Source organism: Solanum tuberosum, unplaced genomic scaffold, assembly GCF_000226075.1.
Source record: "Solanum tuberosum cultivar DM 1-3 516 R44 unplaced genomic scaffold, SolTub_3.0 scf00135, whole genome shotgun sequence".
Taxonomy (NCBI): domain Eukaryota; kingdom Viridiplantae; phylum Streptophyta; class Magnoliopsida; order Solanales; family Solanaceae; genus Solanum; species Solanum tuberosum.
This window is the reverse complement of record NW_006239059.1, coordinates 53884-64414: the sequence shown is the minus strand read 5'-3', so window position 1 is coordinate 64414 and position 10531 is coordinate 53884.

Genomic DNA, 10531 nt, shown 5'->3' with positions numbered 1-10531 from the left:
GCTTGAATGCACACATACATTCTTAAGAATCTTCTTTTTCCTTGTTCCAAAGCCTCTCTAGATATATTTATGATAACATCAGTACCAGGGTTGCTGTCCCTCAATTCTTGAGCATAACCCTCAAACTTATTGAATTCATCAATGTAGCTACCCTCCAATTTCTCTAACACAAGCCTTTTAACCCTCTTCATCTTAGAATAACTAATGTTCAAATTAAAATTATCATCCAAATCTTGTCTCATATCATTTACACTGTACTTTGGATTATTCTGAAGTTTTTTCTTGAAATAGTGTGCTAAAGCTTCCTGAGTGGCTCTTCTATTCTTAAAAGCGTTTTCACCACATGAGTGTTTGGTGTTCAAGGTTTTAATTTTGAATCCCTGATTTTTCCTATCTTCAGATATCAAACACTCAAATGGACAACCAGTATCACACAAGTATCTCAATCTTGTAGAGTTCACTTTTTTTCAACTTTAAGTGCAACCTTTCTAACAATAAAGTAAAAACTCACAATTCTTTTAACTTCTTTAAGATCTTTAAAGCACATACCATTTTCCAACTCTAAGAATCTGTCTAGCTTGTCATTGATCTCTCTGTTTTTTCCTTTCTAAAGACTTTCAATTCATCACTATTGTAATCACTAGGAATAGGTTCATATGACTAACAGCATCCAGTAGCCCCTATAACAATAAAAATCATAACAAGTTAAAGTATTATTTGTATAAGAATTTAACTAAAAATAAAAAAACAACTACCTTATGTATATCAGACATGAATGTTACTCCTTCACCATCTGCCAGGTCTAGAGAATTTCTCAGCAACTCAATAAACCATTTCCATGTTCTAGATGCCTCTCTGTCCACCACTGCCCAAGCAAGTGGATAAAAGTGTTTCGATGAATCTTGTCCCATTGCAACCAATAAGATTTCCTTGCATTTTCCTTTTAAAAAAGTCCCATCTAGCCCTATAAAAGGCCTCAAACCTCCTTTCCAGCCATTTTTTAAAGCTTGAATGCACACATACATTCTTAAGAATCTTCTTTTTCCTTGTTCCAAAGCCTCTCTAGATATATTTATGATAACATCAGTACCATGGTTGTTGTCTCTCAATTCTTGAGCATAACCCTCCAACTTATTGAATTCATCAATGTAGCTAACCTCCAATTTCTCTAACACAAGCCTTTTAACCCTCTTCATCTTAGAATAACTAATGTTCAAATTAAAATTATCATCCAAATCTTGTCTCATATCATTTACACTGTACTTTGGATTATTCTGAAGTTTTTTCTTGAAATAGTGTGCTAAAGCTTCCTGAGTGGCTCTTCTATTCTTAAAAGCGTTTTCACCACATGAGTGTTTGGTGTTCAAGGTTTTAATTTTGAATCCCTGATTTTTCCTATCTTCAGATATCAAACACTCAAATGGACAACCAGTATCACACAAGTATCTCAATCTTGTAGAGTCACTTTTTTCAACTTTAAGTGCAACCTTTCTAACAATAAAGTAAAAACTCACAATTCTTTTAACTTCTTTAAGATCTTTAAAGCACATACCATTTTCCAACTCTAAGAATCTGTCTAGCTTGTCATTGATTGTTTTTTTCCTTTCTAAAGACTTCTAATTCATCACTATTGTAATCACTAGGAATAGGTTCATTCTGATCCTCTTCCTCCTCATTTGATTCACAATCAGTTGCTACCTCTACTGGCACAGCAGGGTAAGGCTTGTTCAGGTCACAAATATTAGGAATAACAACAGTAGCTTCACCCTCATCTACAGCAAATAATTGAAGAACACTAAACTGACTAGACAGAGCAGATTGTAGAGTCCTAATGCTTGAATCATCCTCAAGCAAATAATATCTACCAGTTGGCCCTGTTACTAACAGTTGTTTCACAACCCTAAACCCACATTTCTCAATGAACTCTGAGCAAATGTCAATATATGACAGCAAATCCACATCATAACCATGCCAGGTTTTATTCAATTTTTTAATGTATACAACTTTAGGAGAAAGGACCCACTTGCCCCCATAGTTAAATACTAAATCCACTTTTTCGGTCATTCTTCAAATTTTTCACATGGCAGACAAAAAAAGTGAAAAGGAATTGTCAGCCATAAACAAAACAAGTTATAGGAAAACTAACATTATTTAATTTGAAGATAAAGGTAATAAAGTTATAGGGACCACTAACATTATTTATTTCAATTTCACATAGAATACAACACTAAAACAACAAAAAAGTGCACAAATTGGAAACAATAAAGTCATACACATACCAGTCACACACATACCTAACTCGAGAAAACAATCTATAAAACATGTAATATAAAAGCAATAAATGGCCCTAACATCAGAAAACAATGTATAATGTCAACACTACACAAACTTCACAACACTATAGTACAATAGACCAAATGCAATAAAAAATTGAATAAAGCTAAACCCTAACTATTTACGAAATACATTTAATCGAACAATCATTACACAATATTTATGAAAATTATTAAGAGTAAGTCTTCGGTTCTTACTTTATCGGAGTAGCAAATCGATTTCTTCACTTTTTACTTGAACATCGCGGTAGATCCAAGAACTAATGAAGTTGGGGGGAAATGTTTAGGGTTTAGTTTAAAGAAATGGGTAATGGGTGTTTTATTTGGATAGGTTGGGTATTTTGAAATGGGTCGGGTGGATCCGGGTGGATAGGGTGGTTTGGGTCAAACAAATTAGGCTTTAATTAATTAAATTTCCAACCAATTACAACATGCCACGTAATAAATGAAATAATTAAATATATTTACTAAGTAGTCTGTTAGTCAAAAGGGCAAAATAGGTCCCTAAAGGTTAACCCAAAGGGTATTTTGAGGCCAAAAGGTAAACGAAGGGTACTTTTGTACAAATTCTGATACTATAAGGGTATTTTAGACCCTTTTCCGTTTTATCAATTGACAAAATAAAAAAAAGATCCAAGCCAATGGCCAGGAGCAAAAATAAAAAGCGTAAAAACAAAAGAATAATTACCTTACTACACATCATTTTTTACCTTATTTTCTATTATTCTCTACCATTCCAACAAAATTACAAAACTCCCTCTTTTTTATAATTTCTCTCACTTTTCCGAATACATCATTTAAACGATCACCCCAAGATTTATTTTCCTTTTTTCACTCCTGAAATCACTCCATGCTATCACCAATTATCTCTGTCACTCTATTTTTGAATTTCAAATCTTTTTTCTTTCCGATTTCTCAAATTGAAGAGATAATTCTTCTTCATCCATTTTTTTCTTTCCACTTCATCATGTATCGATTTATTTATTTTTAATTTATTTAGCATTTTCATCTACAAATTTAGTCGAAGAAGGATGTATCTTCAACTTCAAAATCAATTCTGGAAAAAATGCCCAAAAAGGGGGTAAAAAGTCGAGTTATTGGTGGCTCTGGTAAGAGCTTTGGGTCAAGATTCATGGGTGATGCCATTGTTGAAAGTGAAAAAAACTACGGGAGTTAATACAGAGCAAAAGAGAAAGTGCAGAAGGATTTCTTCATCATTTTTTTTTTTGCTTTCAGCAATTCAAATTGTTGACTTTTTTTTATCTTTCGTTGTTCCTCTTTTTCTGATACATATGGTTCAATATTTTAATGGATCTAGTTGTTTTTGTTTCTTAAATTAATGTATAATGCATTCGTTTCAACATTATGATACATTACAATTTTATCAAGAGTTGTTGGTGGCTCTGGTAAGGACTTTGGGTCGACATCCATGGGTGACGTCATCATTGAAAGTGAAAAAAAAACTGCAAAAATTGTTACAGAACAAAGGAGAAAGTGTGGAAGAATTTCTTCATTAATATTGTTTTTGCTTTTAGCAGACAAATTGTTGAATTTTTTTTATTGTATTGCTTTCACTAGATCTTTTAATATATCTAGTTGATTTTGATTATTAAATTTATTATAATATGTTCGTTTCACCTTTATGATACATTGCAATTTTATCATGTATAATATATCATTTTCAAATATTAGTTTTGATATATAATCCTAATTTATTGAAACATAAATGAGTATATATCATGTTCATAGTTATGTATTGGATACACAAATATTACAAAATTCGTTATCTTTTACTACCGATACACCAGTCTTATTCAACTAGTAGAAGGTTATGTATTTGTATACACTATCAAATAGTAATGTTGATATATAAACACTAACTTTTATAACAAAACTAGTTTATATCATAATCATAGTTATGTATATGACACATAACAAAGTTATGTATCACATGTTGTTAAGTATCTGCAACACTGTTTTATAAATAAATCAATGTATATCATATTCATATATAATTTTTTTGTATATGATACAAATATAAAATTGTTGACTTTTTTTTGAATCTGTTACGATTTGGGAGAGATTTAAGAGAAGAAAATTTGAAATTTGAATTGTTTAGAGATGTTATTTGAGAGAGATTGACATCAATTTGATTTACATGATTTAGGATACTGGCATTTACTCTATATTTAATTTCTTTTTTAATCTCAACAAACTAGTTGTATTATGTATCAAAGCTCATCACAACATATATTCAATAAACACTTGAATATTCATAAGATTATACTTAGAACTTAGCTAAAATATAGATAAACATGTTGTCTGAATGCATGAATACACCCAGATCAAGTCCCAAAGAGAATGTGAGTCCTTCCACAAGACTCATTTCAAATTCTCCTTTCATGAGCTTTACAAAATTCTCATAAAGATTTGTCGAGTTAATATCTCAAAAGGTCACTCAACTTTGAAAATTTATCTAGCAAAGTCATTAAACTTTATTTTATATCAGTAAAATCACTCAACTTAGCTATTTGTATCAATAAAATCACTCAATTAAATATAGGCAAAAGGCATAAATTACCCCCTAAACTTGTACCCAAAAGTCATTTACACACTTTAACTAATGAGGCGACCTATTACACACCTTAAGTACATAAAAATATATTTATTTCCCCCTTCCGTCACCTAACCCAGGGCACGTTTCACTCCACATAGTTAAGCGCGTCAACACGCTAATAAAGTCATTTTTATTTATTTTTTTAATTAAAAAAACCCAACCCAACAGTTATATTCCCATTCTCTTCATATAACCCACCCACCCGACCCTAATGAACAAGAACGCTAAATTTTCACCCAAAAATCTGAATCAAGAACCCTAAATTCAAACATAGTTCAAAATTCCTTCTTTTGAATCAAAGGTAACTCTTTTTCATTATTATTCATTCATCTCTTTTCCATTTTGATTCATTCCTCTCTTTTTTATTTTGATTTGTTTCTATCTATTTTGTATTTTGAATTTTTAGTTGTTTGATTCGCGATAATTCTTATAAAGAAAATTCAGATGAAATTGAAGAAGAAGCAGCAGCGGCTACAGAAAAATCTACAGGGGAAAGAGGAGACATTAGAGAAAACTGCTAATAACTTCTGGATTTTACGTTACGGAGATAAAACCGAAGTCCTTGTTGCTGCTATTGTTGTTGTTGAAGTAGCATCATTTGCTGCTGCTGTTGAAGTTGTAGAAACTGCAATTGTTGTTGTTGTTGAAACTCCGCAAGAGATCGCTTCCCCATCAAATTTGGTCTTCCTTGATGAACGATCTGCAATTGTTGGTGTTTTTTAGAGAAAGGAAACGGGTGGGTGAAATAAATGGACTAGGGTAAAATAAAATGGATTTGGGTGAAAAGAATCGGGTTTGGGTCAAATGAATCGGATTGGGGTTTTTTATTACGTGGCTTCACTAGGAGGCGAGTGGCTCTCACTCTAGGCATAATGTCCTGGTTGGGTGATGGAAGGGGGAAATAAATATACTTTTATGCACTGAAGGTGTGTAATAGGTCTCCTCATTAGTTAAAGTGTGTAAATGACTTTTAGGTACAAGTTTAGAGGGTAATTTATGCCTTTTGCCATTAAATATATGATATTATTTGGATTGATCCACATGGAATTGGAACCAAATTCATTCACAATATTCTATCCATTGACCCAATTAAAAAACCCAAAACTTGTTAACTCAACTATATGGTGCTCGCTGGATTGACAGAACTCTTCAACTTGTCTCTGCTTTCACGTTTATTGTCCATAGCCTGACTGAGAGTGGGATAACAAGCAACAATCTCCATTGACCGAGCTAATAAACTTACCCCCTTTTACCCACCGTCTGTGTGTTTTTAGAGTGGTATGTCATACTTTTATGAACCGAAGGGGTTTGATCACATGGTCTATGCTCATGACGAGCCATTTGGAGTGCATAGATTAATTGTCAAGTAACAAAACATAGTTTCTTAATTGGGTTAATAGGTAGAATCATGAATAAATTTGGGTTTAACTGTATGTGGATCAATAAAAATAATGTTATATATTTAATTTATAATAAATTTTGCTGAGTGATTTTATTGATACAAATATCCAAATTGGGTGATTTTTCTGATAAAAAACAAAGTTTAATGACTTTACTAGATAAATTCCTAAAGTTAAGTGACATTTTGAGATATTAACTCAAGATTTGTCTTACAACTTACAATAATAATATTATCCATGTGAATTTAATTTGAACAACAAGAATGCTAGAATCCGATGAATAGAGTTATATCATTTTTTCTTCAAAAAGTACACAACCTCTTATATCAGGATTTGAGAGCTTGTCTAACACCATATTAAACTTTAGTATGTTTGAAACATAGTCGGACAGTGCAAGAGAAACTTTCAAAACTAGGAGATTGTTTCACAAAGCCTTCATCCTTTATAAAATCATTTAAAAGACATTCTTCACATCCGTTTGAAAAAGTTTTTAATTCTTAAAATATGCATAGGCTTATTGAAGATAGTGAGGGTAGTGGAGTAACTTGACCTCACTGTTACTGTTAGAGCTTATTGTTCACTGTTAGAGCTTAGTAGTTAGTTATCGTTAGGTGTAACTGTTTCTGTTATTATTAACATGTGTCGAAATGTGATAGGTTGTGAATGTAATAGGATCAAGTATATATGTATGTACATAATGCATTGTAAATTCAATTTTCCAAGCAATGAAATTAGTTCACATCTCACATCTCTCTTCTCTCTCAAATTAGATCTTCAGTTGTAGTTGCAAATTTCATATTTTGTCATGGTATCAGAGCTACGAATCCACAGTTGATTCACTCGTTATTGTTGTTGATCTGCTTCCTGCAATTCTCTGCTTTGTTTGTGATCTAAATTTTGGGAAAAATGGTGAGTACTGATACGATCGAAGTGGAAAAATCAAAATCATCATCTGTATCTTCTGCAATCTGACACTCCAGGTTCAATATTGACTTCAGTTCAGCTTACAGGCATAGAGAATTACTCATTGTGGAGCCGATCGATGCTCCTTACTCTCAGAGCCAAGAGCAAGGCTGGATTCGTCTTTGGTATCTATAAAAAGAGTGATTATAGTGCTGCCTTGGAAGAACAGTGGGAGAAATGCAATGCATTTGTATTATCATGGATTCTGAATTCTATCTCGAAGAAATTGATGAGTGGAATCATATATGCCACTGATGTTGCATTTGTGTGGGCTGACTTAAAAGAGAGGTTCGATAAGGTTGATGGATCGAGAGGTTACCAGTTGCATCGAGAGATTTGCACTATCACACAAGGTACCTCATTTGCTTCTGCCTATTTCATACGACTGAGACTTCTTTGGGATGAATTTGATGCCTTTGTAGTACCTCCTTCATGTGGCTGTGATAAATCCATAGTATATGCGAGTCACTTGCAATATATGAAGTTGTTTGCGTTTTTTATGGGGCTTAATGAGTCATACACGCAGGCATGTAGTCAAATTCTCATGATGATTCCATTGCTCTTCGTGAACAAAGCATATTCGATGACCATTTCAGATGAGAGTCAACGAGTAACAACAGGTTCTTACTTAGGAGGAGATCTAGGCATTTCTACTGCACTGTATGTTGGCAAGGATCAAAGACAATACACTAGTGGAGGTTCCTATTCAGTTGGAGATGCAGATGCTATTTCACACACAAGTGGTGGTGCTTATTCAGTAGGAGATGCAGGTGCCTCGACTTCTACTACTTTATATGTTAATAGAGGTCACCAACAATCAACACTCTACAAGCCAAAGAGGGACTATAATTTGTTGTGTGAGGTTTGTAAACTGAAGGGACACACTAAGGAAACTTGTTATCGTGTTGTTGGATATCCACTAGATTACAAGTTCAGGAAGAAGTCTGGGAATAAAACTAATAGGATGGAAAATGTTAATGATGTTGAGAACGATTTAATTGGCCAAATACCTCCTACATTCACACAAGAGCAATATGGTCAAATTCTCAAGCAATTGAACAAGGAGAATTAGTGATTCTAGCAGTCAATCAAGCAGGTATGGATCACTCATCTTCTATCAGTAATAAGCTTAAACATTGGGTAGTAGACACTGGTGCAACAAAATATATAACAGGATCACTAGATGACTTGTTTGACATAGTTGCATTAGAACAAAGTGATCATAACTATGTACAATTGCCTGATAGAGGTACTGCATCAGTCACACATACTGGTAGTTATAGGTGGGACAATGGTGATGTGTTAGCTGATGTTTTAGTGGTTCCTGACTTTAAATATAATCTGCTTTCAGTTTCTCAGTTGCATTTACAGTGCTTAGTAAGATTTTTTCTTGAGTTTTGTGTATTTCAAAACCTGTTAACTGGGAAGGTTAAGGGGATTGGTAAGGAGACATGAGGTTTATATTTTCTGTTGAATAAATGTGTTGGAGATGGAAGCAACATGAATGTAGCCAGTGCAAAGTTGATGCACATAAAGACCAATGAAGATGATGGCATGCTATGACACAATAGACTTGGCCACTCAGCATCTACTATTTTGAAAAAAATAGTTCCCATTATTGCTAGACATGTTAATGATTGTGTTGTATGTCCATTAGCTAAGCAAACAAGATTGCCATTTCCTATGTCCACAACTAGAAGTAATTATGTTTTTGAATTGATACATATTGATGTTTGGGGACCATAAAAAATCAACACTCATTCTGGTTTCAAGTATTTCCTCACCATAATTGATGACTATTCTAGAACTACATGTCTATATTTGCTTAGAATCTGATGTTGTTACTGTTTTGAAGTCTTTTTTCCAAATGATTAAAACTCAGTTTAATCACTATATGAAGAATGTTAGATCAGATAATGGAGGTGAGTTTTTAACATTGAATGCAAAGAATTATTTGCCTCTTTAGGCATAGTCCATCAAAGCAGTTGTCCACACACTCCACAACAAAATGGAGTGGTGGAAAGAAAGCATAGGCATATGTTGGAAGTAGCAATGAGTATTATGTTTCAAGGTGGTATACCTATTAGATTTTGGGGATAATTAGGTTACCTACTCCTACATTGGAAGGTCAATCTCCTTATGAGGTTTTCCATCAAAGGAAGCCTAAGTTGGATCACTTAAGGACTGTTGGATGTATGTATTATGCTACCACACTGGTCAGGAGAGACAAATTTTCTCCCAAAGCTGCTGCTTGTGTTATGATGGGTTATTCTTTGACTCAGAAGAGGTATATCCTTTATAATATTGCTGACAAGAAGTTCATGGTTAGTAGGGATGTGATGTTTAAGGAGTATGTGTTTCCTTTTAAGAAAATGCGTGAGGATCCACTTCCTTTGTTCCCAAACATCACTCAGCCTTTAGAACCAGAACAAGATCAAGTTCTTGCAGATACCAATGTTGTTGATCATATACATGATGTTTCTGATGCATCCATAACATTAGATAACACCACAGACACTGCTAATGTTCCTGAAAGTCAACCAACCACTACTATTACTAGGAAGTCTAGTAGAACTGTGAATCTGTGATCACACCAGCATGGCATCAGGATTATATCACTACTGGCAAGAAGAAACCTCATTCATTGACAAATTGTGTTTTATATCAGCACATATCTCCTACATACAAAGCATGTTTGAGCAAATTATCAGTTATAAATGAGCCAACATCTTATGAAGAAGCTGTACAAGATGAGAAATAGATAATAACAATGCAGCAAAAATTGCAAGCCCTTGATGATAATGGCACTTGGAACCTAGTTCCTTGGCCACAAGGGAAGCCTGTGATTGGTTGCAAGTGGATTTTCAAAATTAAATATAAGGCAGATTGTGAGGTGGAAATGTATAAATCCAGATTGGTAGCAAAAAGGTATAGCCAAACTGCTGGGGATAGATTATCAAGAAACATTTTCTCCAGTAGTAAAAATGGTGACAGTAAGGACTGTTATTGGTCTAGCTGCTGCAGAAAATTGGTGCATATACCAAATAGATGTCTACAATGCTTTCTTGCAAGATGAACTCACAAAAGAGGTATTCATGGAATTGCCTAAAGGTCTATAGGTTGCCAATGCTCAGCCTATAGTATGTAAGCTTGTGAAATCCCTTTATGGGCTTAAACAAGCTTCAAGACAATGAAATTTTAAACTTACTGAGGCCTTA